At 35.4% G+C, this 27047-nt stretch overlaps 1 long non-coding RNA gene across 1 annotated transcript in view; it reads left to right on the top strand.

The window, feature by feature from the left end:
* LOC147577480 (uncharacterized) overlaps positions 1 to 27047 on the top strand; it is a 208358-nt gene that overhangs the window by 113196 nt on the left and 68115 nt on the right. The gene's annotated exons all lie outside the window — the stretch shown is intronic.

Below are 27047 nucleotides of genomic sequence, written 5' to 3' on the forward strand. Positions count from 1 at the left end.
AATAAAGACAGATATATGGATTGATTGAACAGAATAGGGAGCCTAGGAATAAACCCACTGATCTTTTAACAAAGGTGGCAGGAAGACACAATGGGAAAAGGAAAAGTATAGTTTCTTCAACAAATGGTGCTGGGAAAACTGGGTATTCACATGCAAAAAAAAAAAAAAAAAAAAGAATCAGATCCCTACCTTATCCCATGCTCAAAAATCAACTCAAAATTAAAGACTTAAACACAGACTTGAACTATAAAACTCCTAGAAGTAAATGTAGAAGAAAAGCTTTTTGACGTTGGTGTTGGCAATGATGTTTTGAATATAACAGTAAGAACACACAGGCAACAAAGGTAAAAGTACTCACGTGAGACTACATCAAACCACAAACCCTCTGCACAAATATGGAAACAATCAAAAGAATGAAAAGAAAATGTACAGAATGGAAGAAAACTTGCAAACTATTTATCTGGTAAGGAGTTGATTTCCTGAGTATGTAAGAAATTCATCCAAGTTGATAGCAAAAAAAAAAAAAAAAAAAAAAAACCCAAATAACCCAATTGAAAAATGGGCAAATGACTTGAAAAGACATTTTTCCAAAGATATATAAATGACCAACAGGTATACAAAAAGATGCTTGACATTATTATCAGGAAAATGCAAATCAAGACTACAATGAAATATCACCTCACACCTGTTAGGATGGCTATTACACATTTTAAAAAGATACTGGGTGAGGATGTGGAGAAATTGGAACCCTTGTGTACTTTTGGGAATGTAAAATGGTTCAGCAGCTATGGAAAACAGTAGGGAGTTTCCTCAAAAACTCAAAGTAGAACTACCATATGGTCCAGCTATCCCACTTCTAGGTACATATCAAAAAGAATTGAAATCAGGATCTCGAAGAGATATCTGCACTCTCATGTTCACTACAGCATTATTCATAGTAGTCAAGATACAGAAAAAAACCAAGTGTCCATTGGTAGATGAATGAGTAAAGAATATATGGTATATGCATAGAATTGAATATTATTCAGCTTTACAAAGGAAGAAACTCCCAGCATTTGTGACAACATGGATGAACCTGGAGGACATTATGCTAAGTGAAATAAGTCATTCACAGAAGGACCAATACCACATGATTTCACTTTTATGAGGTATCTTAAATAGTAAAACTCTTAGAAGCAGAGAATACAATAGTGGTTGCCAGAAGCTGAAGCATGACCCGTAGGGAACATAGTGAGTTGTTCATTTGTTCATTGGGTATAAAAATTTGGTTTGAAAGATGAATGAGTTCTGGAGATCTGCTGTATAATAGTTAACATTATGGTACTGTGTACTTCAGAATTTAAAGGGTAAATCTCCTGATAATTGTTCTTACCACAAAAAAAAAAAAAAAAAATCAAGGGTGGTAGAGGAAGCTATTAATGTGTAGAGAAAGAGTGTAAATGGGAGATCTCTGTATCTTCCTTTCAATTTTGCTATGAACCTAAAACTGTTCTAAAAAAAAAAAAATCTTAAAAAAAAAAACAAAGCAAAGGGACACAAGGAAACTCTGGAAGTGTTGGATATGTCTATTCCTAGATTGTAGTGATGGCATCATGGCTGCTTGTATATTTCCAAATACATCAAACTGTACATATTGAATATATGCAGATATCATATATCTGTTGTATATCTGTTTTACCTCAATACATTTTAAAAAATTTCAATTAGAAAAATAATATGTTGCCAATCAAGTTATGGAAAATAGTTGTACTAAAAATCAAAGAAATGTATATTAAAATATTTATGTTTCAAATTAGGAAATATATTTTTAGAATTAAATTCCAAGTGTTTATAGTTGAGACAGTATTATCACGCACAGTTGATGGAAACATAAATTGGAACTTTAGTTCTAGAAAATTTTGACAGCGTACATAGAAATACTTTCAAAATTTCTAATCTTTGATTCACCAATCTCATTTCTCAGAATAAACATTAAGAAATAGTGATGTGGCAAAAATGATTGTATATGGTATGCTCAATTTAAATATTCAACAAATGTTAGTTATTAAATGAATTATGGTATATACATGGAATAAAATATTATACTGCATTAGAAAAGGTATTATGTTAGCTATTTCATTCTGTTCCTTTTTATTAGTATTATTTTCACTCAGTACTGTGTTTACAAGATCCCCCTGTGTGACTATGTGAATGTTAAATCTGTTCCATCTTATTGTTGCACAATCTCCACAAGGGTGCATTTTTCATATTTATATTTATTCTCCCAATGATGGATGCCAGATAACCTCTACCTACCTGATAAATTGAATAGTCCTGCAATGACATTCTTTTTATAAATTCCCCTTTAATGAATTTTATAAGACTTTCTTTAAGATATAAAGAGCTAGGAATTGAATGGCTGATGTGATAAGGTATGCATATACTTAATCTGGCTAAATACTGTCAGGTTGTGATATTACTCTTTCTACTGTGAAAGGTCCCTATACCCATACTTCCTTTTCACTTTCTGCATTATTCAGAGTACTTATTTTTGCAAGGCTGAGACTTAAAATGTTATTTCATTGTTCTTTTAATTTGCATTTCAATGATTAGTAATGAGTTTGAACATTTTTTTCTGTGTTGTCAACCTTTGGGTTTCATCTTTTAAATTGCATCTTCTTATCTTTTTTGCATCTGTTCTTCTGGAGTGATTCTGTGATTTTTATTTGTTTATGTATTTATTTATTTTTAAATTTTTAAACATTTATTTTTGAGAGACAGGGACAGAGTGTGAGCAGGGGAGGGGCAGAGAGAGGCAGACACAGAATCCAAAGCAGGTTCCAGGCTCTGAGCTGTCTGTACAGAGCCCAACACGGGGCTCGAACCCACAAACCATGAGATCATGACCTGAGCTGAAGTCAGATGCTTAACTGACTGAACCACTCAGGTGCCCCTGATTTTGTTGATTTAGATAAGTTTGCAGGATATTTTAGATACTAATTGCTTGAAGTTTAGAATTTGAAAATATCTTCCTCCATTTGTTCTTTTTGTAATTAATTTTTTCATCATATCTTTTATCTTACAGAATTCCTTATTTTGATGTAATGAAGCAGTCACTTTCTTTATAGTTTGTTTTTGAACTTTTATTTAAAAAATTCTTTCCAATACCTAAATCTACATTTTATACTATTTTGTTATAATATCTTTCAAATTGTAGATTATTAATTTATATGGATTTCATCTTTTTATGTGATGTTAGGTAGAGATTTAGTTTTACTCTTCTCCATACAACAAGCCAGTCTTTTAACACCATCTTTGTTCGGTAGGCAGCCTTCCTAATGACCTCCAATGACCTTGTTTCTTGGTGCTCATCTGTTTGAGTAATCTCTTTCAATTAAGAGTGAGTTGTACTGAGTGACTTGCTTCCAATCAACAGATTATGGCCAGTGATGGGATGTCACTTCCAAGGTTAGGTTACAAAAGACTGTGACTTCTTTTTTGCCCTCTCCTTCTCTGTTCTCTCACTCTGGGACAACAAGGTGCCATGTTGTGAGCTACCCTATGGAGAGAGCTACATGACAAAGGACTGACATCTCTAGCCAACAGCAAGTAGGACTTGAGCATTGTCAACAGCCACAAGAATGAGCTTGAAGTGGATCTGAAGCCTGCCCATGACCAAATGAATGAGCATGGGAGCAGATTGATCCCCAGTGGAGTTTTAAGATGACTGTAGCCCTGGCCAGAACCTTATATGTAGCTTTATGAGAGACCTTGACTGAAAGGATGCAGCTAAATTGGATTCCTGACACTTAGAAACTGTGAGACAATGAATGTTTATTACTTAAAGCCACCGATATTAGAGCAATTTATTATCAACAATAGATTTTAATATGCCATTGACTTAGTCTAATCTGTCCCTAATTGAATGATAGTCAAATTTATTATTTGACTATTTTGATTGGTTAATTCCACTCCTTTTTTATTACTATAACTTTGCCATATGCCCATATATGATAGAGTAGGTTCCTCTCTTTTATCTTCTTTTTCTTTGAATAATTAAGAAATATTTTAAGTTGAATAAAAATGAAAATACAGCATATCCAAATTTATGGATGGCAGCTTATCTCTCCTTAGAGTGTAGTCTATATTTTTAAATGCTTATGTTAAGAAACAAGAAAGATCTAAAGTCAATGATCAATTATTCCACCCTGCAAAGGTAGAAAAGGAGGAGAAAATTAAACCCAAATTATGTAGAAAGAGATAAAAAAGATAATTGCAGAAACTAGTAAAACAGAAAATAGATGTGTAATAGAGAAAAATCAATCAAAGCAAAATCTGGTTCTCTGAAAACAACAATAAAATTGATAACATTCTAAACTGGTATAAGCAAACATTTTTTATAACAGGCCAAATGTTAAATACCTTAATGTTTACTGGCATTAAGGTCTCCATTACAAATGGTCATCTCTGCTGACTTCCCATAAAAGCAAGTTTAGACTATTTGTAAATGAATATGCACAGGTGTATTCCAAGAAAACTGTTCATTGATAGTGAAATTTGAATTTCATATAATTTTGCAGTACCATGGAATAGTTTTGAACTTTTGATTTTTTTTCAAATATTTAGAAGTGTAAAAGCCATTATTTTTAGCTTGTGGGTTATACAAAAACAATAATGAGACAGATTTGTCCACAGTTACAGTTCACCATTCATTTCCTAAAAAGACTGATCATAATAAAAAGAGTTTATATTATTAGTATCAAGAACAAAAGAGAGGATGCTTATACAGGCCTTCAAAACTTAAAAGAGCAACAAATATATGATATTGAAAACTTTATTTAACAAATTTGATGACTATTTGAGCAGGAAAAATTCCTTAGAAGATAAAAATTACAAAACTGACAGGAGAAGAACTAAAATTTTTGAATATCTGTAGTGTATCAAATGTATTTTATTCATAATTTAAAACTTCCCTGTTAAAAAAAAAATCTCAGGCTAGGAGGATTTTACTAGTGATTCTTAAAAAAAAATTTAGAAAGAAATCATACCAATCTTACATAAATTATTTCAGAAAATAAAGAAGTATATTTTATTTTATTTTATGAGAACTGTATTGCACCGATATCAAAACTAGACAAAGGTGTTTCAAGAAAAATATTATAAATCAATGTCCATCATGAACATAGATACAAACATCTTTTACAAAATAGTTGCAAATTTAAATCAGCAATATGCAAAAAGCATAATACATTTAAAAAGGCATTTGACAAAATCATATCTATTCAAGATACAAACTTTTGGCAAGCTGAGAATCAAAAGGAATTTTCTTAACTGGATAAAGGACACTACTGGAAATTCTGTAGCTAGTATCATACTTAGTTATTTTCTCCCTAATATTGGGAGCTAGGCAAGGATGTCAACCTCTCTATTGGAGGTCCTAGAAATTTTAGTAAGTCATAAATAAATAAAAGGTATATAGATTGAAAAAGAAGAAATAAAAGACTAAAATGTGAGCCATTTTTGACAGGTGTATTTTAAAATTTATATGGAATTAAATATCCTGGAATAGACAAAACAATTTATAAAGATGAACAAAGTTAGGGGGTTAATAAAATGTTTCTGGTCAGCAGTTACAGTCTGTGTGTGTTTGGCAGGGGCAAGGAGAGAGAACTACCCCACAACACCAGGCAATCTATGGGACACTAGCTGGGTGTCCCACAGTTCAGCTCAATTCTGACACTATCCATCCAAAGACAGAATCATATTTTACAGATTAAGAGTTCAGTTCTATAAGACTGCACCCCGCTCTCCCACTTTATATGTCTATTGCAAGTCCAGGTTGTCACCTGGGCTTCTGAACAAATAGGTTATAGGTTGGAAGTTCCAGGGCTTCCCCACTGGGTTCAATTAATTTGCTAGGGTGACTCATAGAGCTCAGAAAAATATATTACTTACAAGATCACTGGTTTATTATGAAAGGACATGACTCAGGAATAGCCAGGTAGGAGAGATGAGTAGGACAAGTATGAGAAAAAGGCAGTGCACCATTCTCCCCAAATCTCCAAATGTTCTCTGAATTCCATCCTTTTGGGTCTTTATGGAAGCTTCACTACATAGCCACAATTGATTAAATCATTAGTTATTGGCGATTGAACTCAATCTCCAGCCCTCTTTTTCTTCCAGAGAGTGGTGGTGGGATAAGAATGAAAGTCTAATCACAAGGTTGGCTCCCTTGGCAACCAGCAACCCCCATCTTGAAGGATTTTCCAAAAGATACCTCATTAATATAAACTCAGTTGTGGTTAAAAGGAGCTTCTTATGAAGACACTCATTTCACCTTTATGGCTCTAAAGTAATTTCAGGAACTGAGGACAATAGACCAACCATTGTCACAAAAGATGTTTCTTGTCACTCTTATGGCTCAGGAAATTTCAAGGATTTTAGGAGATGGTGCCAGAAATGGGGAGAAGCACCAAATATATATTTCTTGTTATAAATCACAATATTACAGCACATAATCCCTGATTTCAAGACTTTTATAAAAGCTACAATAATCAAAATAAATGTGGTATAAGTGAAAGGATAACTATAGATAAACAGAACAGGGAGTCGAAAGACAGATCCATGCAGGTATATAGTGAACTGATTTTTGAGAAGAGTCCTGAGGCCATTCAATGAGAGAAAGGGAATTCTTTTTAAAAAGTAATTCTGGAACATTTGGATATCTTTATGAAAAAAAAAAAAGAACCTTACCCCTTACCTTATACCATTCACAAAATTTAATTTGAATAGGAGCACAGGCTTAAATGTAAAAGTTAAAAGTATAAAATTTCCATGGGAAAAGAAAGAGGGCAAATACATAATTCCAATGTAGAACACCAAAAGCAAAAACCATAAAGGGCATAATGATAAATTGAACTTTTATTTAAAAAATTGGTCTCCAAAAGAGACTATTACAAAAGGAGAGAAAATATTCCTAATATATTTATTTGGCAAAGAATATGTACAGAATTCTCAAAACTCAGTGCTAAGAAAGCAACCTAATGAAAAGTAGGCAAAACCGAATGAAATGATCATTTCATAAAAGAGGATGTATGAATGGCCAAAAAACATATGAAAAGATGCACAGCATCATTGGTTATTAGGATTATGCACATTTAAAACACAATGAAATAAAATTGTTGGGGAGGAAAATTTTCCCTATACTCTTCTTAATTCTTTGTCTAGTCTAATAATCAAACTAACATAGGACAGATTAACAGGGAAAAAAGAAACTTAATTACAAATGTGCAGGAGTCCTCTAACAATATGAGACACAGGCAGTCAGGTAATTGAAGGTCAAATGCCATTCTGAGCTAAAAAGAAGTGGGTGGTACTTCAAAGGGAGGAGAGAGGATTCACAGGAAGATAGGAACGGCAAATTTTTGGTAAACAAATGTTTGCCATGTCATGCAGACAATGGGCACAGAAGGAATTTGATTTTCAAGACATACCGAACCATTCCTCCTCCCTCTCAACAGTTTACTATAACTAGCCCATGTTCTTTGTAGTTGTCTCTGGAACTGTCTCTGATAGTTCTTTTCTTGGATCAGGTCCCCTATCTAAATTCTTTTAGGTACTTAAGGAACAGGTAAAAGTTTTCCTTGAGTCTGTTGGGTCATGTTGCTTTCGGCTCAAAATAGTCCACATGCCAAGGTGGTATATTTTGGGAAGACCTGTTCTGAACTCCTTCACCAATGTGTACACATTAACAGAGCTATAATTAAAAATTCTAGCAGGGTTGGTTAGGATATGGAAAAACTATAACTCTTGTACACTTCTAATGGAAATGGGAAATGGCACAAGCACTGGGGAAAACTATATGATAGATTTTTTTATAAAGTTAAATATATATATATATCATACCATCCTGCAATTCCATAATAAAGCATATGACCACACACTGATTGTATGTACATCAATGTTCATAGTAGGTTTATTCAAAATATCCCCCAAATGGAATATACTCATATGTCTATCACCATGTAAATGAGTAATTAAAATGATAGCACATATAAGCAATAGGATACTACTCAGCAATAAAAAAAGCTACTGATACATACAATAACATGTATGAATGCTCAGTGAAAAACCCAGATAAAATGTACACTATATAACTTCATTTACATGAGATTCTAGAACATGCAAACTGATTTACAATGACAGAAAGCAGATCGTTGTTTTTCTGGAGTCCTGTGATGGAGAAAGGAATTGACTGAAAATAAGTATGAGACGATTCTTTTATGAAAGTGAAATGCTCTGTATCTTGATTGTGGTTATTGTTTTACGAATATGTATAACTTTTGAAATTAATTGAATTGTACTCCTTCAATGAGTTCAGGTTATTGTTTTAAAATTATGCCGCAAAAGTTTAATTGAAAACAATGGGAAAAAATCTAAATGTCTAATAGCGGAGGAATTTCAGTATATTGTGGTATATTCAGCTACATGTTTCATCATTATTTGGCTATTGGAATTGTGTCTGGGAAAAAATTATTCTGTCATAAAATTAAGTAAAAAACATGTAGAATAAATCCACAAAATATGTAAGGCAAAAGTTACTAATCCCTTACAGAAAAGATCCAGAAGGATATAATAATAATAAATGCAAATATCTGATAGACCATCAGAAAAAAATGGTTAAGTATTGGAAAAATCATTTCATTTTTTAAAATAATTTTCTTATCTTTTTTTTTAAGTTTATTTATGTATTTAAGAGAGAGAGAGCATGCACAGGTGAGTAGGGGAAAGGCATAGAGAACCCTCCTTACAGTCAGCGCAGCCAGGCTTGATCCATGAACTGAACCGTGAGATCATGATCTGAGCCAAAATTAAGAGTTGGATGCTTAACTGACAGAGCTACCCAGGCGCCCCTTGAAAAAAGCATTTTAATGGGATACTCTTTTTTTTCTTTTAATGTTTGCTTATTTTTGAGGGACAGAGAGAGACAGAGTATGAGTTGGGGAGGGGCAGAGAGGGAGGGAGACACAGAATCTGAAGCAGGCTCCAGGCTCTGAGCTGTCAGCATAGAGCCCAATGTGGTCCTCTAACTCATGAACCAAGAGATCATGACCTAAGCCAAAGTTGGCGCTCAACCAACTGAGCCACTTAGGCTCCCATTAATGGAATACTCTTCAGAGTGCAATTTCAAGTGAATAAACAAGTAGCACTGAACCATATACGATATTTCCACACACATTGTTTTCTATATTTACCACAATTCTGAAAAATTGATGCACTTTTACTTTTTACAGGTGAAGCATGAAAAACTAGATTTAGTAACTTTTCTATGAATTGCTGCTGCCTTTATGTATTTCTAGTTGGAGAGTCAATTGCTACAATTTTTTTGGAAAGTTGTTTTTGAAGAACTATATATTCAAATAAAATAATACACCTACTCATTTACTTCCATAAATTTCTATAAATATGAACGTTTTGAGGCTAAATATGTATGGATATTTGTTGCAGCATTGGTTATAATGATAAAATAATTCAAATCAACTTGAATATTCAAAAGGAATTATTGGCAGAGTGTAAACATATCTTCAACTACACTTAAGTAAATGTGGTACTCTCATACTATGAAATATTATATTGTTATTAAGATATGAGTTAGGTGCCCCTGGGTGGTTCAGTTGGTTAAGTATCTGACTCTTAATTCTTGCTCAGGTCATGATCTCACGACCATGAGATGGAGCCCTCCCGGTCGGGCTCCACACTGGGTGTGGAACCTGCTTAAGACTCTCAGTCTCTCTCTCTCTCTCTCTCTCTCTCTCTCTCTCTCTCTTTCTCTCTCATTCTCTCTCTCTCTCTCTGTCTCAGAAAAAAAGATATGAGTTAGTTCTATATATGTGTGTATATATGCATGTGTGTGCATATAGATATAGAATCCACAAATAATGAGGTTGTACTAGGCATAGTGTATTTACAGACCATCTGTATTTGCAAATTCTCCTACTTCCTAAAATTTATTTCTAATACTCAGATCAATACTCATGACACTTTCACAATCATTTGTGGACATAGGCATGTGTAGAATGGCAGAAGGTTTGAATTGTCCAATGCACACATTTCTAGCTGAGATTGAATACAAAGATAGTTCTGCCTTCATATCTAAACTTTCATACTGTAAACAAGTGTTCTTTTTGTGGTCTATTTAGCGCCATGATTTTTGCATTTTTGTTCTGTATGGCGGTGATATTGTTCTTTAAAATAGCCCTCGGGGCGCCTGGGTGGCGCAGTCGGTTAAGCGTTCGACTTCAGCCAGGTCACGATCTCGCGGTCTGTGAGTTCGAGCCCCGCGTCAGGCTCTGGGCTGATGGCTCAGAGCCTGGACCCTGTTTCCGATTCTGTGTCTCCCTCTCTCTCTGCTCCTCCCCCGTTCATGCGCTGTCTCTCTCTGTCCCAAAAATAAATAAACGTTGAAAAAAAAAAAAAATAAAATAGCCCTCAAATGTAGTGAAGTGCCGTGTAGTGTTCCCAGCTGCAAAAAGGTTGAGATGAATCTTATTGAAGAAGTATGTGTGTTCCATGGGTTTCTTTCAGGCATGAGTTATAACGCTGTTGTCAGTGAGTTCAATGTTAATTAATCACCAATATATATTAAATAAGGTGACTTTAAACAGAAACACACATTAAACAAGGTTATATATTGATTGTTTGATGGAAATTTTGTGGCTAGAGGCTTTCAGGAACCTAACCCTGTGTTTCACCTAGAACAATGATTCAGTATTTGCTAATGCAGTGCTCACAGTGACTGCCATGAATAATGAGAATGCATTGAAATATATATATATATATTTCAGATACATGTGTATCTGAAAGGTTGACTAAAATGTATTTGTGACAAAGGCAAATACAACCAACCCTTTCTTTTATTTCCAGTAGAAATACACAATTTCTACTCGTGTTGTTTATATGTTTATATATATTTGTGTAATTGTGAAGAGCATGGACAGATATGCATGAAAGATATTAATATCTCTGAGCAATGAGAGTGGAGTTGGTGAGGGGAGATTAACTTTTAAAAGTTATATAACTTTTTGTAAATTTTCTTATCACATATTACTTTTGCTACAAAATAAATGCAGAAAATAAAAAAACAAATAACTTGCCCAAGGTCGAGAATTAATAACTAAATAGAAATAACTGACTAAATAAATAAAATAGAAATAAATTTTTAGAAATAAATAAAATAAAAGAAATATGACTTTTATTTCTGTCATTAATTTTTTCTGTCTAATCCAGGGTTCTTTTCACTATATCATGTTGTCATTAATGTTGATACATGTGTGGATTATACTGATATCTAAATAAAACTAACAAAAAATAATGTTATGTTCCGATGTTCATAAGATGATCTGTAGTATGCCTGTAAAAGGGAATTTTGTGAGTTGTAAGTAGAATTATAGAATCATTTATTTTTCCTCTTTGAAGTTAAACATGAAATAATAGTAACAATACACTGGGGAAAAACTGAGAAGGGTAATGTTTCATCATGATATAGAGTTTGAAAAATATCTTGTCCCTATGTATAATACCATGGACTAATCAATATAATAATTTAAGATGACTACCTCTTATTGAGTACTTGTTGAGTACTTATTAAGTCAGCTACTTGACATATATAATTCCCTAATACTTCAGATGCTAATTTAAGCTTCATTTCCCTTGAATTTTCTTCTTTATCTTTTAATGAAGGAAGCCTGCTCCTATTCAGTGCCTCAGAGGAGATATGAAGAGGGGCAGAAGGTGGAAACAGTCTGCACACCTTTCTGATTTTTATGTTCCATTAAGTCAAAGCCTTAAGGAAGATTTAGATATTTTTGGACTAAGTCAAGTGGCTTGTGGTGGGCCATGTCAGATACTGTTAATTCTCCCCAATATTTCTTTTCCTCTTTTTCCACAGCAATAGTTCCACTTCTAGTTTTAGATATTTCTTCCCAGAAAAATAAATTCATTTTCTAGCATTCTTTGCAAACCAGGTGTGGACATGGGGATAAGTTTTGTCTAAAAAATGTAAACAGAGTGTCCTATACCACATTTACCTTCAAAGTAGGTCTTTGTGTACCCTTGGCCTCTGTTTACTTTGTCTCATCTGTCTTCCTGACACTCAGAATGCATCCATGATGACTGAAACCAAGCAGCCATCTGGGACCATGAGTTAATATTGGTAATGGTGGCCATGCATGGCAGAACAATATGGAAGAAGATTTGGTATAACAGATACACCCTTATCACTCCTGGACAGCCCACTTCTGACTTTTGCATGAGAGAAATTGTATTTATATTTTATTTAGCAACTGTCATTTTGGGTTTCTATTACAGCTTAGCCTATTCTTAATTAATACGTGGGTATGTCGGGGAGGGGACATCCGGAAACAAGCAGGGAGATCAGGCACTCTTCACACAGACCACAGAGATATTCTCTACAAGTAGTAAGTCAAGAGGGAGCAGAAGGAACCTGCACTCTTTCTAAGCCAGCAAAGAATGACTGCATGGCATACCTAGAGATGGAACCAGGACAGCCTCACAATAGATGCTTATACTTGACAAGAAACAGAGAAACACTATAAACTTGTGTGCTTTACATGTAGCATAATTCTGGGAACAGTTGGTCAAATATTTTTCTTTATTTCCTTTTTTTTTTTTTTTTTTTGAGAGAGAGAGAGAGTGAGCGGGGGAGTATGGGAAGGAGGAGAGAGGAAGAGAGAGAGAGAGAGGAGAGAAAGAGAGAGAGAGAGAGAGAGAGAGAGAGAGAGAGAGAGAGAGAGAATCTTAAACAGGCTCCATGATTAGCATGGAGCCAGATCCAGGGCTCTAGCCCATGATCCTGAGGTCATGGCCTGAGCAGAAATCAAGAGTCAGATGCTCAACCAGCTGAGCCATCCAGGGCTCTGGTCCAATATTTTAAAAAATTCAAATAATAGCATGTGTTGGGTAATTTTCTTCTCTTTTAAAAGAATAACGTCCACCTAGTGTCACCAACCCGCTAGATGTTTTGCATAAAATATTTATAAGAACCCTGTAAGATAAGAATTGTTAATTGATAAGAAATAATATTGATAAAGAAATCTGAGGGTTGAAGAGTTTAAGTAACTTGTCCAGTGTCACATAGCTAGAAAAATCATAACCAAGCTATCTTTCAAACACAGGTGTGTCTCTTTCCAAGCATCTGCTATAGTTGAAAACATGTGAACACATGAATAAAAAACGCAATTACTTCCAGCCTGTTAGAAATCATTAATGCCAACAAAATTATAAATAATTTAATCTTGAATACCTGATTGTAAAATAATATAATATGTTATTTTACACTGTATTTATTATATACACACATGAATGAATTGCATACTTAAAGAAATTCTATGGAAGAAAAAGTATTTTAGTATTTTACATGCATTTTAACAATTTGAAGCAAGACTTGTTTAGTGGATCTGGTGGGTTTTAGTACCAGGGGAAATAACACTATATATAGTATTTAGATAGATACCCGGTAAGAATACATTCCATAGCATAACAATATTTAGAAAAATAAATATCTTACATTTTGATGTTTTCCTAATTAAAAATTCTGACTTGATCCCCCTTTTTCAGTGTTAGCAGAAAATAGAATCTCAGTCATGGTTATTAGAAGCTAATGTTCTTTTTCTAGGATCATCCAAGAGTTTTGAGAGATTTACCTACTCCATAAAATTTAGGAAAATATTTCTAGTTTTGTATATATCCTGACTGACACTGCAATTCTACTCCAGGTCAGGCACAGTTATTTCCTATTCCGAGCTCACAAAGCTGCTCTACATAGGGTAGATCCCTCAGTGTATGACCTGAGTGCCAAACATATTCCTCCTAGACCTTGTTATATAGCAGCAATCTTAATCCTATCCCCTAATTATGACCAGGGTCAATTGCTCTTATTAGTATGATAACTCCCAACTCCTTTCTTTGACTAGTAACCTACAAGAATAGGGTCCCAAACTGGCTGTACCCGCGGGTTTTTTTTTGTTGTTGTTGTTTGTTTGTTTGTTAAAGCTGGATTCCCAGTGTATTCTCTGGTGGAAGCATCATTGTCCATTGCTTTGGAAACTGAGACTTATGGCTTTAAAAAGCCCAAATTTGAATTGTCGAATCACTATGTTGTACACCTAAAACTAATAACAATGTATATCAACTATAATATTTTTTTTAAAAAAATCCAAATTTGAGATGACAGGAAGCACCAATTCCAAATAGGTTGTTGAGATTGAAGATGAATAAGATGAATAGGGTCCCTCCTGATTACTCACCTTGATTCATGGACACATGCATTCTATCTAATGGGGATACTGTATTGGCTATGCATCCCAAAAAGTCTCTATCATTGCAAGGTATTATGATCAAACTGAAGTCTCACCTACAACTCTAAGAGTCCATTTCTTCATTCTTTCTGGCCAGTCAATTATTTTTTTTTTTAATTTTTTTTTTAACGTTTATTTATTTTTTGGGACAGAGAGAGACAGAGCATGAACGGGGGAGGGGCAGAGAGAGAGGGAGACACAGAATCAGAAACAGGCTCCAGGCTCTGAGCCATCAGCCCAGAGCCCGACGCGGGGCTCGAACTCACGGACTGCGAGATCGTGACCTGGCTGAAGTCGGTCGCTTAACCGACTGCGCCACCCAGGCGCCCCCTCTGGCCAGTCAATTATTAAGGGTATTTGATATATGGTACCTCCAGATGTCATTTCCCCTTATCCACTTATTCCCGGTATTCCCATCTTGCTTCTTCAGATTGCTGATGAACCAGTCAAGTAAAGAGTCACTGCCCATGAATCTATGTAAGTCCTTACCATGGGGCATTTTTTCTCTTTACAAAAAAGTGGCTGATCAGGAACACCGACAGAAGCTCTGTGCCCTGGGGGGCTTTCCTCATTGGTCTATCAAGTTTATCCTTTATTGGGGCTACAGCACAGTAACAGTTTATAGCTTGGATTTATATGTGAAGTAAACTCATTCCATGAGCTAAGCTGAGTTATTCCTTCTCTGATAGGTGATATTAGGGAACTTTCTATGAGGCCACAGGTATGAGCTGATGGAGAGACAGAGATATAAAAGTGATAGGTAACATGGAGGTCTGGGACACTTATTTGTGCAGTTAACTTGTGCCCTCTAGACCTGCTCAAGTACAATCCTAGGAAAACTACTGGTGTTTTACAATGGATTTCTATTGGGCTCATCCCACATTATTACTTGGTGAATTGGGATCACTCAAGCTATCATGGACTCCAGTGTGATAGTTTCATCAGCTACAGAGCATGCCTATTTGGATTTCACTTTCAGAAATTGTAAAGCAATTACAGGTCTGTGTAAAACAGACATGGGTCAGGACTCCGTTTATTACAGAACCCCTGCATATCCTTACTCTCATAGGTGGTCATGATAGAGCTTTGGATCTGAGTATCCATCAACCTTCCACAGACAGGCTCTATAGGAAATTGGGTATTTATTTTTATTCAGTATATTTACTGAATAAAGAATAGGATGACCCTTTGGGGAAGGGTTGGGTCCTGTTTATGATTACAGGATGACTGCTGTGGCTCCAAGCCTTAGATGCAGATGTGACAATTTCAGCATATGTGTCTTCGTTTATATCAGTAAAGAAACTTTCCTCAGATGTCCCCAACAGACTTTCCCTCATGTTTCATTCATCAAAATTGTGGCAAGTGTCCTTACTAAAACTAGTTGTTGAGAGGGGAATGGAGGTTTTATGATTGGCTTAGTTCAATTAAGATTCATCCCTGGAATTGGGGGATAGGACCACTTTCCCCTGAATCTTGAAGGATACAAAGAAAGGAAGAACAAAAAAGAACAAAGCATTTCATCAACTCATCTAAATTTATTCGAGGCTTTTCAAATATTATTCTTAAAATAATATGGCATATGACCAGCAGGTTTTTATATCAACATATGACCTAGGATAAAACCACAAGAAGTTTCTACCCTTTATGCACCAGCATATGCTAGAATGCAGAATAATGGGTATTTCTATGAAAAGAAAGGAAACAAAACAAACCTGACCATGTTTAATGATGGCTAATATGAAAACAAAATGATAATATGATCATCTTTTACATGTCTGGTGGTAAGTTCATTGCAGTAAGCTTTTATTCTCTTGTTCCCACCAAGTGAGGCAATCTAGTTAAGAAAACTAATTTACCGGGGTGGAACTGTTACCATTATTTGACAGCAAAACAACAAAAACTGATTGAAAATTGCTCTGCATGTACTATCATTAACACTCTCTCTGCATACACATATGCACACACTCTTTTGTGGGAAAGTAACTTTTCTGTATGAGACTCAGCTGACCTGAATGTGAGTTACTCTCATACACACTTAGAAAATAAGATAGAAGGCCCCCAAAATAAAACAACTCAGTATCTTTAATGCTGACTAGAGGGCTGTAGAACTGTCAAGGCATCCTGAGGACCAAGTTCCTCTCAGCTGCCTTAAGGTGGAGAGGACTTCAGGGCTGTTATTATTGTATTATTTAGCTTAAATCAGGGACTAAGCACATGAATTTGTCAGACAAAAGACTGCCACAAGAGATTAAAGGATATTATATTTTCAAAATAGTATGTTCTGCTTTTGTGGATAGCACAGAGTCTGATGACTGGGTCTTTGTAAACATTTTATAAAGACATAAGTAAACCACTTTTTACTTCAAATTGCAACCATTTTGAAAAACCTGAAAGCTGTTTAAGAAAATAAATGCCAAATTTATTGCAAGTCAGTACAAAAGGAAACACTTGTCTGTTGAATATGTTTCATAGAACTGTATAGTTAGTAGTCTCTTTAGGTATACAAATAATACCTTGATGTTTTTGTACTTTTTATTTTGATGGCTGGCTTATCTATGGAGCTAATAGAAAATCAAATAAGCCTTTGTGAAACTGAAAGATTTTCAAACATTATTCTCCTGAATTATTTTGGGGAAAAAAACAACGAACTGACTTGAGAATTGTGGATAGGAGTTCGCTATTCTCCTTCTTGCTATAGAGTTTAAAAAACAACCTGTGAGTCCACGTTTTTATAGATTTCATTTGCATTGTACAAATGTGATATGTTATTATTAGGCAGGGAAGGAAATTATTACATATATCGCATGTGGGGCAAGGTTCTGCCTTTTCTCTTATATAAATACCTATCTTAAAATTTGGTAACAAATTAAACATTGGCCCCAGAGTATAGCATTACTGCAGTCCTACATCAATAAATGAGATCTTCTTAGGTTTGTGCCATGATTCTTTATTCAAATTATTATTTTCAGATTGATGATTTACTGAAATGAAACTGGGATGGCTGTTCAAGATTTATTCTACTTGGTTTTCTTCATGAAGTGTGGAACAAATGGCCTCTAGGGCTTGAGGCGGAAGGATACTTTTCTCTGACGCCATATTGTAATATTGTTTTTATGGGAATTCTGCCACATCAAAGAAGTTTAAACTGATTTGTTCTTCAGAGCTAATATACAATTAAGTTTCTGTCATGCCCTATTTTTTTTCTCTCTGTGAGAAGGAAAGGAAAGATGGTGAAAAGTTCATAAGCAAGCTGGTTATCTTGAAAAATAAATGATTTTCATACACCTGTGGGTGTAGGCCACATCTGCACCAATTAACATCTGTTGCCGTGGGTCTTCTGAGAGAGAAGAATAGGAAAATTTAATATGTGGCTGCTTTATGCATCATTACTGTGGTACATTGGTATTAAAATAAAAGTGAGATGGAAAGTCGCAATGGGTTCACCTCTAAGACAAGAGGGTGAAACAGTAAAGAAGCAAAGAATTAATTAAAGGAAAGCTGGATTCTTTTCTCAGTGCCTGATAAACTTTCCTCACTCTCTCACCTTTGTTCTCTCCCACTTCTACTCTGCACTTTGCTGAAGTAAAGTCATCCATCATTTCTTGTATGTCTACTTCCCAAATGTAGTCATAGGTGACAAAGATATTCTCTTTTTGTGAACCGCAGCTCCATTAGTCTGGAAGAGCAGATGGGCAGCTCAGTTTAAACAAAATGTCAAGTTAACTGTGGAGTGTGACCCCCTCACCTCTGAGAATGACTAGTCTTAGACACAGCTGCTACAGTTATTCATCTGCAATTAAACCAGAATCTTCTCTGGATCTCAGTTTTTGCAGTCAAATCTAAAACTAAGAAAGACAGTGGTAGAAAAGTTACTTTGACTTGAAGTCAACTTGGCATGAAGATCTAAACTGATTCTCTATGTGCTTTACAATTGCCTGTGAGTACCTTCCCGGTGAAGTTCTTGTATCTCCTTAAACTCTATGTCCAGACAACTATCCTTTTTTACCAGTAATTAATCCTCTTCTCCAATTTCTATATTCGTGCCAACTACACTATTACCCTCCCCACTTCCTGAGTTCTTTTGATGTTATTCCTTTTTTCCTTGGTTATATGCATATTTTCTGAAAGCTTGGACAATCATCCTTTAGAAGAGCTCTTGGATTTATACCTTCCTCCTCATTCACACTGTTAGCACTGAGATATGGGCTTCCAGCTCATAGGTACCAAACCCTTCTACCTGGGCTTTGTCCCTGGTCCCTTTTTGTTTTGCCATATTTGCTCATAGAATAGGTACAATGTGTAATCTTTGATGACATAAAAAAAAACTGGGCTGTGAGACATACTCTGTGAGTTTCATTGTCTGGTTTTATGAGAGATTATGTGGTGACAATGGGAAAGTTAGGTAACAGTACATGCCTCAATATTGTTGTCTGTTACCTGAAATTAATTATCTACCTCAGAGAGTTGCTATAAGGATTTTAAGGAGACTTACTTAAAGTACCTTTCATATGAGAAACACTATATGTGTTTGCTATTTTTGTTGTTGTGTGTTACCAAAAAAAAAAATACATTTTATTGCCTACTGATTAAAAGTTTAATCATTTTCTGCCAACTCTTGGAGACATACAAATAGCTTAGTCTGGTTTTACAGAAATTCTGTTATATCTTCCTTCCTTGCCTAATTATTCTTAATCTTTCTCCTTAGCTACAGATAAACATTCAGTTGCAGTCTTACTCTCCCTCTGGAAATCCAGTATTCAATTCCAACTTTGTGAATGTTATCCCTTGTTTAGAAATCCACTTCCTTCCCCTTTTATAACCAGGCTTTGCCTCAACTACGTCATACAATATCCTTGGATGAATACACCTCACAGTGGTTTTTATATCATTCTACAACTTTTAAAAAAATGAAGGGTACTACTTATGCTCCAATCCCTTCTGCTGATTTAGATATTTGTGATAGGACTACACCCTAGTGTTTGCATTTATGCAGGTTTTCTCAGGTTAAGTTCCCTGAGGGCAGGAGCCATGATTTCTGCCTTCTTTTGTAATTCTGGCATGCCTGGAATAGTGACATAGACAGTAAGGGATTAATAAACACTTGTCTAATTTTATTGACTAATAGTTTGGAAGTTTTCTAGTTTTCTACTAGATTTCCTTTGTATATACATTCTTGGAAAACGTCCAAGACAAAGGGAAAGTGAAATTTCAATTCACTTTGTCTTGGCTTCTCACAGCTTCAAATAGCTAATTAAAAGTAAAATTCTCTGTTTGAGAAGCTGGCAAACTAAAGAGTACATTTTTTGTCAAGACAATAATGTTTTAGAAGATTTGTTTTTAACCCTGTGAGAGGACTCTCCCCCACAGTCCTCAACTTCTTGCCTGATCCACTCTTTTCTTCCCAATTCCCAACCCTACAAAATTCTCCACAGTGGGGTCCCCCCCTCGACTTCCAAGCTAATTTACCTTCTCCCCCTTACCACCTGCAGCCAAGCTACACTGCCCCCTTTCTGTTCCCTTAACACACTGGGTTATTTGTAGGTACTTCAGGACTGACACAAGTACAGTTCTGTTTGCCTGAATGCTCTTCATCGAACTCTTCTGTCTACTGTTTCCTTCCTTACATCTTTCCAGCTAAACTCAAGAGTACCTCTTCAGGGATCACTTCTATGACCACCCTGTTCAAGGGAAGGCCTCATCCTTTTCCCTTCACTCTCTGTCATGTGACCTTGTTTATTTCCTTTATAGCATTGACCGTAGCCTGAAAGCATCATGTCTACTTTTTGTCTCTTATTTTTTGCTGTCTTCCTTCACTGGAATGTATGCTCCACAATGGCTGGGACCTTAGTCTTTATTTTATCATTTATTTCTAGTACTTATAAGAGCACCTGACATGCCCTTACATAATAATTGAATGATTAATAAGCTTATGATAATAAGTTTAAGCTGAAAAATATATGTATCATCTACTGAGGTATAAAAGAAATATTCTTAAAAGGAGTGTAGTGAGGTGGAAATATGACACACTGATCACTTACGTATCCTCCACAGAAAGAAAGGGGGTCTGGAATGAAGTTAGTCTCACATAATAACCCAATTACTTTGATAAAGCAAGGTTTCATTTCTCCCCAGCTGTGAAAGGACTAATGGATCCTGGGTATGTGTGTTTTTCTTCCATGCGTTTCCTGTCTATTGTATAACAGATGAAATGAAGAGAATTATTTTAATAGCTGCTAATGTTTTCAAGCAAAAGTAAAACATGTCTTGCCCTCAGAGCTTGCCAGGGTTTCTGACTCACTCTGCCAGTTAGTGTGGAGAGGAAATAAAATTTACCTCTGCAATTTCCTCAGACTCTCATAGATGTGGAAACAAAACAACGTCTCAGTTTATAATGTAAAAATTTACATGATGTCATTTAACTATAAAGTATGTAATTTTACGAAACTCAGGACACATGTAGACTACATTCTTTGCTCACTGTATATCATTAGTCTTCTATTTACTGTTAATTGTCATCATCCATGTTTATCTCATGTTGTCAGCTCTCCAGTTCTCTTATATACAGGTCTCTATCTCCAACAATAGTCTCAGACTTATTTTTTCTTCTTGTTTTGGCTGAAGTTGCTTCCCTGGCCTAGATTACCAATTTTATTTAAAGGTCTGGTCCAAGTTATAAGTCTTCTATAGACCATTCTTTTCTAATCTCATTTTTTCTTTTTGTATTTTTCACTCATGACCTTGATCATTTGATGTCTAAAAGTTACCTATGTAAAAAAAAAAAAAAAAAAATCTCTATGTGTTCTTTCTTTTCTTTTTTTTTAAATGTTATTTATTTATTTTGAGAGAGAGACAGGAAGAGAGTGTGAGGGCTGGGGAGGGGCAGAGAGAGAGAGAGGAAGCATAAGAATCCCAAGCAGGCTCTGCACTGCCAGCAAGGAACCTGACTCAGGGCTTGATCTCATGAACCATGAGATCATGACCTGAGACAAAATCAAGAGTCAGATGCCTAACCGATTGAGCCACCAGAGCACCCTGTGTTATTTCTCTAACAAGAATTTAAGGTTATCTAGGGAAGAAACCATTCTACGTATTTCTTTTCAGTCCCTTATCTCCTAACACTGTCTGAGCCAATCATGTGTGGGTATTCCATAAATATTTGATGAATTGGATAGTAGGAAGCTATGAAAAAAATGGAAAATAGAAATCTATGGTGTATGGTAAAGCTCAACCAGGCCTATGTTTCTAATCTTCTTCCCACTAAATCTTTGAAGAGAGCCTCATTGAAGTTATAAACCTAACTTTTATCTCCTTTTTTCTTCTTGTAGAATTGGATGTGCCAATCACAATGACCAAAGGCAAAAGCCTGTGATAGAAAAAGAGAAAATTTTCGCTATTATATCAGTGAACTTATTCTCATTAATTTGTATCTTTGTGCTAATTTTGCTTTTTATGGAGAAATATACACACAGTCTGGAGAATACTACAGAAGCCAAAGAGATATTCAGCAATACTTCATATTAAAGAAATATTGTCGGGGCGCCTGGGTGGCGCAGTCGGTTAAGCGTCCGACTTCAACCAGGTCACGATCTCACGATCCGTGAGTTCGAGCCCCGCGTCGGGCTCTGGGCTGATGGCTCGGAGCCTGGAGCCTGTTTCCGATTCTGTGTCTCCCTCTCTCTCTGCCCCTCCCCCGTTCATGCTCTGTCTCTCTCTGTCCCAAAAATAAATAAAAACGTTGAAAAAAAAAATTAAAAAAAAAAAAAAAAGAAATATTGTCGTATAGATTAAAGCAAAAAGTCAGACATCTCTTAGTCAGCAGTATACATTTGAGAAACACACCCTCTCATATTTCCCTCTGTCCCAGTTATAGATTTTCAAAAAACAAAATAAAACAAACTGTGTTGGTACAGAGAATAAATTAGTCAACTACTGTTTCCTTTCACATCTCCTACATAAGGAAACTTAGTCTCTCCCAACAATTTGATAAACTTTCTAAAGTTTGACGATCAGAATTATGCAACAACTGGTTGTTTCCTTTTCTTTCTTTTGGTAGACAGGGATGTTCTCATTCCACTGTAGGATTTTCTTGAGCTTAGGTTTTCTGGTATGATATTTTTATTTTTCTCCCTTTCATTTAACCAATTCAGTTTTTCTAGTGAGTTTTTTAAAACATATATTTTTAAATGTTTATTTATTTGTTTTGAGAGAGAGAGAGAGCATGTGAGCATGAGTGGGGGAGGGACAGAGAGAGAGAGAGAGATAGAGAGAGAGAGAGAATTCCTATTAGGCTCACGCTGTCAGCTCAGAGCAGGACGTGGGACCTGATCTGATGAACTGAGATCATGACCTGAGCAAAAATCAAGACAGATGCTTAACTGACAGAGCCACCCAGGGGCCCCTAAAGCATATTGTAAGTGTCACTATTTCTTTGATTTTCAATTTCACAAAACTTTTTTCCGGAAGTAGGTAGAGCAAAGTGTTCAATTTTTTATAAAGATCTTGACCTATGATGACAAGCAGATACCCCACTCTAGACAATCATAAATGCAATCGAAGGGTTTTTTTCACAAACATACTTCCCCCCTTCCCTGCTCTAGACCATATACTCAACATGGCTAGCCCCTGCAAAAGTGTAATTGCAGTGAAGTCTCATAGTTACTCTGGCCTTCAGAAAGAGAGATACAAAGAACCCCCTTATTTCTCTGCAGCATCATGGGGGCAAATCTCATCAAGTCAGTGACTCAAATTCAAAGAAATAAAAATGTTAATGCAATGCCAGTAAGGAGAATAGATTTTTATTTCAGAGATGAGATGAAGGATAGTGAATCAAGAGGCTTAACTGGGCAAGAGAGCAGGATACCTATGTCGGGTCTCTTGACGTGAAATCCCTGAAGAGAGGAATTCAGAATCAAGGTAGGGGAAAACTGCTAGAATCTGCACAACTCAAAAACAATACCCATTCTGCCATGCTGAATACATCTAACAGAAACATAAACTTTATCTCTGTGGGCATAAACATCACACAATTTTCATCTAACATTTTGTCTGCACCTTTCTGAATCCTTCTGCCTGATGTAAATCCAGTCAAATATGGATAGGTCTATTTCAGAGAAAGAAATACCATATTGGGTCTCTTTAGAGTTGGAAAAATCTATATTGAAATAAACATTTTGATAAATACTATTATGCTGCTATAGCAGCACTTTATACAGTATAATGGAATGTAAATGGTTTCTGGCCAGTAAATTTTCTTGATAACACAAATTATCCTTATTCATTACAGCTTTATATTTTAGCCATTTGGGATAGAAGTCATTCTAAAGTGTATTATATACTGCTTTACCTTTCTAAATAGAGCATAATGATCATTACATACTCATTTTATTAATGACCTAAAGTCATGAGAATGAAGAACAATTATTATTTGGTGATATAATATAGAGGTATTATTTATAGTCTGAAGTGGGTGCATCCTTCTCAGTGACTCGTTAGTGTAGTACAGTGGGGAATCCATATTTTTATGGCACGAGACGAGAGAATACCATTCAGTAAATAAGAAGTTGAAAGGTTCAATGGTTAAAGCCTGGAGTTAATATTGAGGGGCAGACTTATAGATATACTTGCCTCATGAGACCAAAACTCAATATTACTCTGTTGTTTCAACGTGCCTCTGAGGTAGCTTCACATTTTCCTTAAAATTAAAGTAAATGGTTGGAAGTGGGCAAAACTGATACAAGAATAACATCTCCAAAAAAGAGACGGCTCAAGGTTTTCTGTTCTCTATTTTTTATTATGCCCAAATGCTGCATTCAGTGAAAATATTCTGCCCTTCTCAGAGTTGCAATCTGTTTTCAGTTATTCCTCAAAGGCCCTTGGATCACTCATCAGGATCACTGAAATTGTTTTGAAATGACAGTTGCAGGGATACTTTCTATCTTGTTTAGCTCTGATGTAGTTTGGGTGATGAACAGTATCATTGTGGGTAACAAATGCCTCTTTTGAAGAAAAAGACATTGCTTTGCTGTCCAATTCCCTTAACTTGATTGTGGACTAATTCCTCTTCTCTCAGTAGAGCAAAAATGTTTAAATAGTGGTATATAGTGAGTCTTCTTATGGTGGTGTCTCAACAGATTTGCTGCACGATTCAAACTATATTTTTTAAGGTTATGTATTTATTTCTGTGAGAGAGAGAGAGAGAGAGAGAGAGAGGAAGTGAGAGTGTGCACACATGTGAGCAGGTGAAGGGCAAAGAAAGAGAGAGAGAGAGAGAGAGAGAGAGAAAGAGAGAGAGAGAATCCCAAACTGCTCAGTGCTGTCAACGCAGAGCCACGCACAGGGCTAGAACCCATGAACGGTCATGACCTGAGCTGAAATCAAGAGTTGGATGCTTAACCGATGGAGCCAACCAAAAGCCCCAGGATTCAGACTATTTCTGATTTTAATTTTCCAGAAAGTTTTTCTGACCTAGTATATTTATCCAGCTGTGAATAATGTAGCATTCATGATCTCACCACACTCATTCATAAATGAAGGAGCACTGTATCCTTTCCAGCTTGCACTCTCCTTTTCTGCTTTACGCCGCTGACCTGATTTACAATGTCAAGACATTTCTGGACAGCAAAACTGCTCCTTTGTACTTAATGTAAGATAATCTTTGTATTTAATGGGAAAACGAGCGCAAGTAAGCATTTGATCAAAGACAACTGTCACCTGACAAATAGTAGCTCTTAGCTCTTCATCCCACGCTGACTTGGTCTTTGCTAAATATATGGAATCATGTGCATTTCTCATTCCCCAAAGACGCCTGCTTTTCTAACAGCATTAAAAAGTGGCCTTGCAGAGGAATGTTCTGTGTGCTAACTAGTAATAGCTCTTTCTCTGAACCCCAAGCCCTCTTAACTGAGAGATAGATAAAACCCTATCATCTACTTCATTTTCTCTAATTCTTTTTTCCCTTTGCCTCTAAGGAAAAAAAAAATTAGAAAATAGTTGACAGCATATTAAGGACACAAGGCAGAGAAAAATGTAAGTTCCTGAAATGTTTAAGGGAGATGGAAATCATCTACTTTTGGGAACTGCCTCACGGAATTGAGCTGGTGCATTAGTTATCCAAATTACCTCCTGCTTTTATCGCACAGACAATATAGAGCTGAATTGTTAAATGATGTGCACTTTTTTTTTTTCCAAGAGCAAGATTGGACACTTAATCAGGTCAATAATTATTCACGCATTAGCACAGTCTTCTTCTTAAAGTGTAACGGTGACTCACTGGGTATATAGTCATTATTACTGATTAGCAGGAAATTATTTTTGCGCATCAGTGGTTCATGTGAAAACAGCTAAATTTATTATGCTGAGTTATTTAACAGTTGGACCATGTGAGAACTCTGGTGTTACTGTTGTGATTAAATCTTTTTACATACATCAGTAGATAACTATGGAAAAACTATACAGCAAGATCGGTTACACTGGAATTTTACAGCTAACATTTCCAACTTTTTGAAGTTTGTGCTCACCTTAGACATTCATAAAGCACTTCCACAATGGAGTTCCCTTATAGGTAAGTTTATCTGATAAAGAAAGAAGTGGGGAACAGAAAAGTAAATAATATGATAAAAGAGTAGAGGATAAAATATAAACCTAGAGAGTAAATGCAAAACAAAAAAAAAAAGAAAAAAGAAAAAGTGAATAAAAAAGGCAGGAACAATGGAATAAGAGAGACAAAATTTTACTTAGTTTGAATTGTTAATTGAATGAGATATAATGCATCAAAAATTCTCTTTGGTTTATACCATTGATTTTTAATATACTGAATGAAAAACAATCCTACATTTCTTTTTAAAATTTTTTAATGTTTATTTGTTTTTGAGGGAGAAGGAGAGAAAGAGAGAGAGAGAGCAGGAGCAGAGAGGGGCTCTGTCAGCGCAGACTCATAAGGACTCATAAGAACTCATAAGTTCAAAGCAGGGCTTGAACTCATAAACCACAGAATCATGACCTGAGCTAAAGTTAGACTCTTAACTGAGCCACCCAGGTGCCCCCTAAATTTCATTTCAATCATTTCTTCATAGGATATATTTTGAGAAGAAAATTTACAAAACATTACCAGCATTTGTCCCCTTTGGGGATGGGTAAATGCATCTTACAAGTGGTATGTTAACTTGATCTTGTTCTTGACTGTGACCTTGCTGCATCACTACTTACTCTTATAACTCAAAATAGCACTGTTTTGAAAAAAAAATTACATATTATATATTTTTATCTGTAAACACATAAGCATATATTGCTAAAAAAGTAAAGATTCCCTTTTAAACATACCACAATATTATCATACCGAAAAAAAAATGAGAAATACCCTATTAGTATTACCCAGTCTGTGTTCAAATTTTCCCAATTGTATAAAAGCTTGGTTACAACTTTTTGTTTAAATCAGTATCCAAATAAAGTGAATGCATTGCATGTATTTTGATATGTCTTCTTAGTATCTTCTAATCTGTAGTTTACCTCTCCTACTAATTTTTGTTCTTGCAATTTGTTTGTTGAAAACCAGATTTTATATATCTTGATCTGATTCAGACTTGTTGCTTTGGGTAAAAACACTTTGATGTGGTGTTGTATCTTTCATCTGGAGACACAAAATGTTTGGTTTCCCTCTGTCTTGAGATTAGCAGTCAAGTATTTTGTTAAATTGAG

This window comes from Puma concolor, chromosome C2, assembly GCF_028749965.1.
Source record: "Puma concolor isolate L17-30 chromosome C2, mPumCon1.1.hap2, whole genome shotgun sequence".
In the NCBI taxonomy this organism is placed as follows: domain Eukaryota; kingdom Metazoa; phylum Chordata; class Mammalia; order Carnivora; family Felidae; genus Puma; species Puma concolor.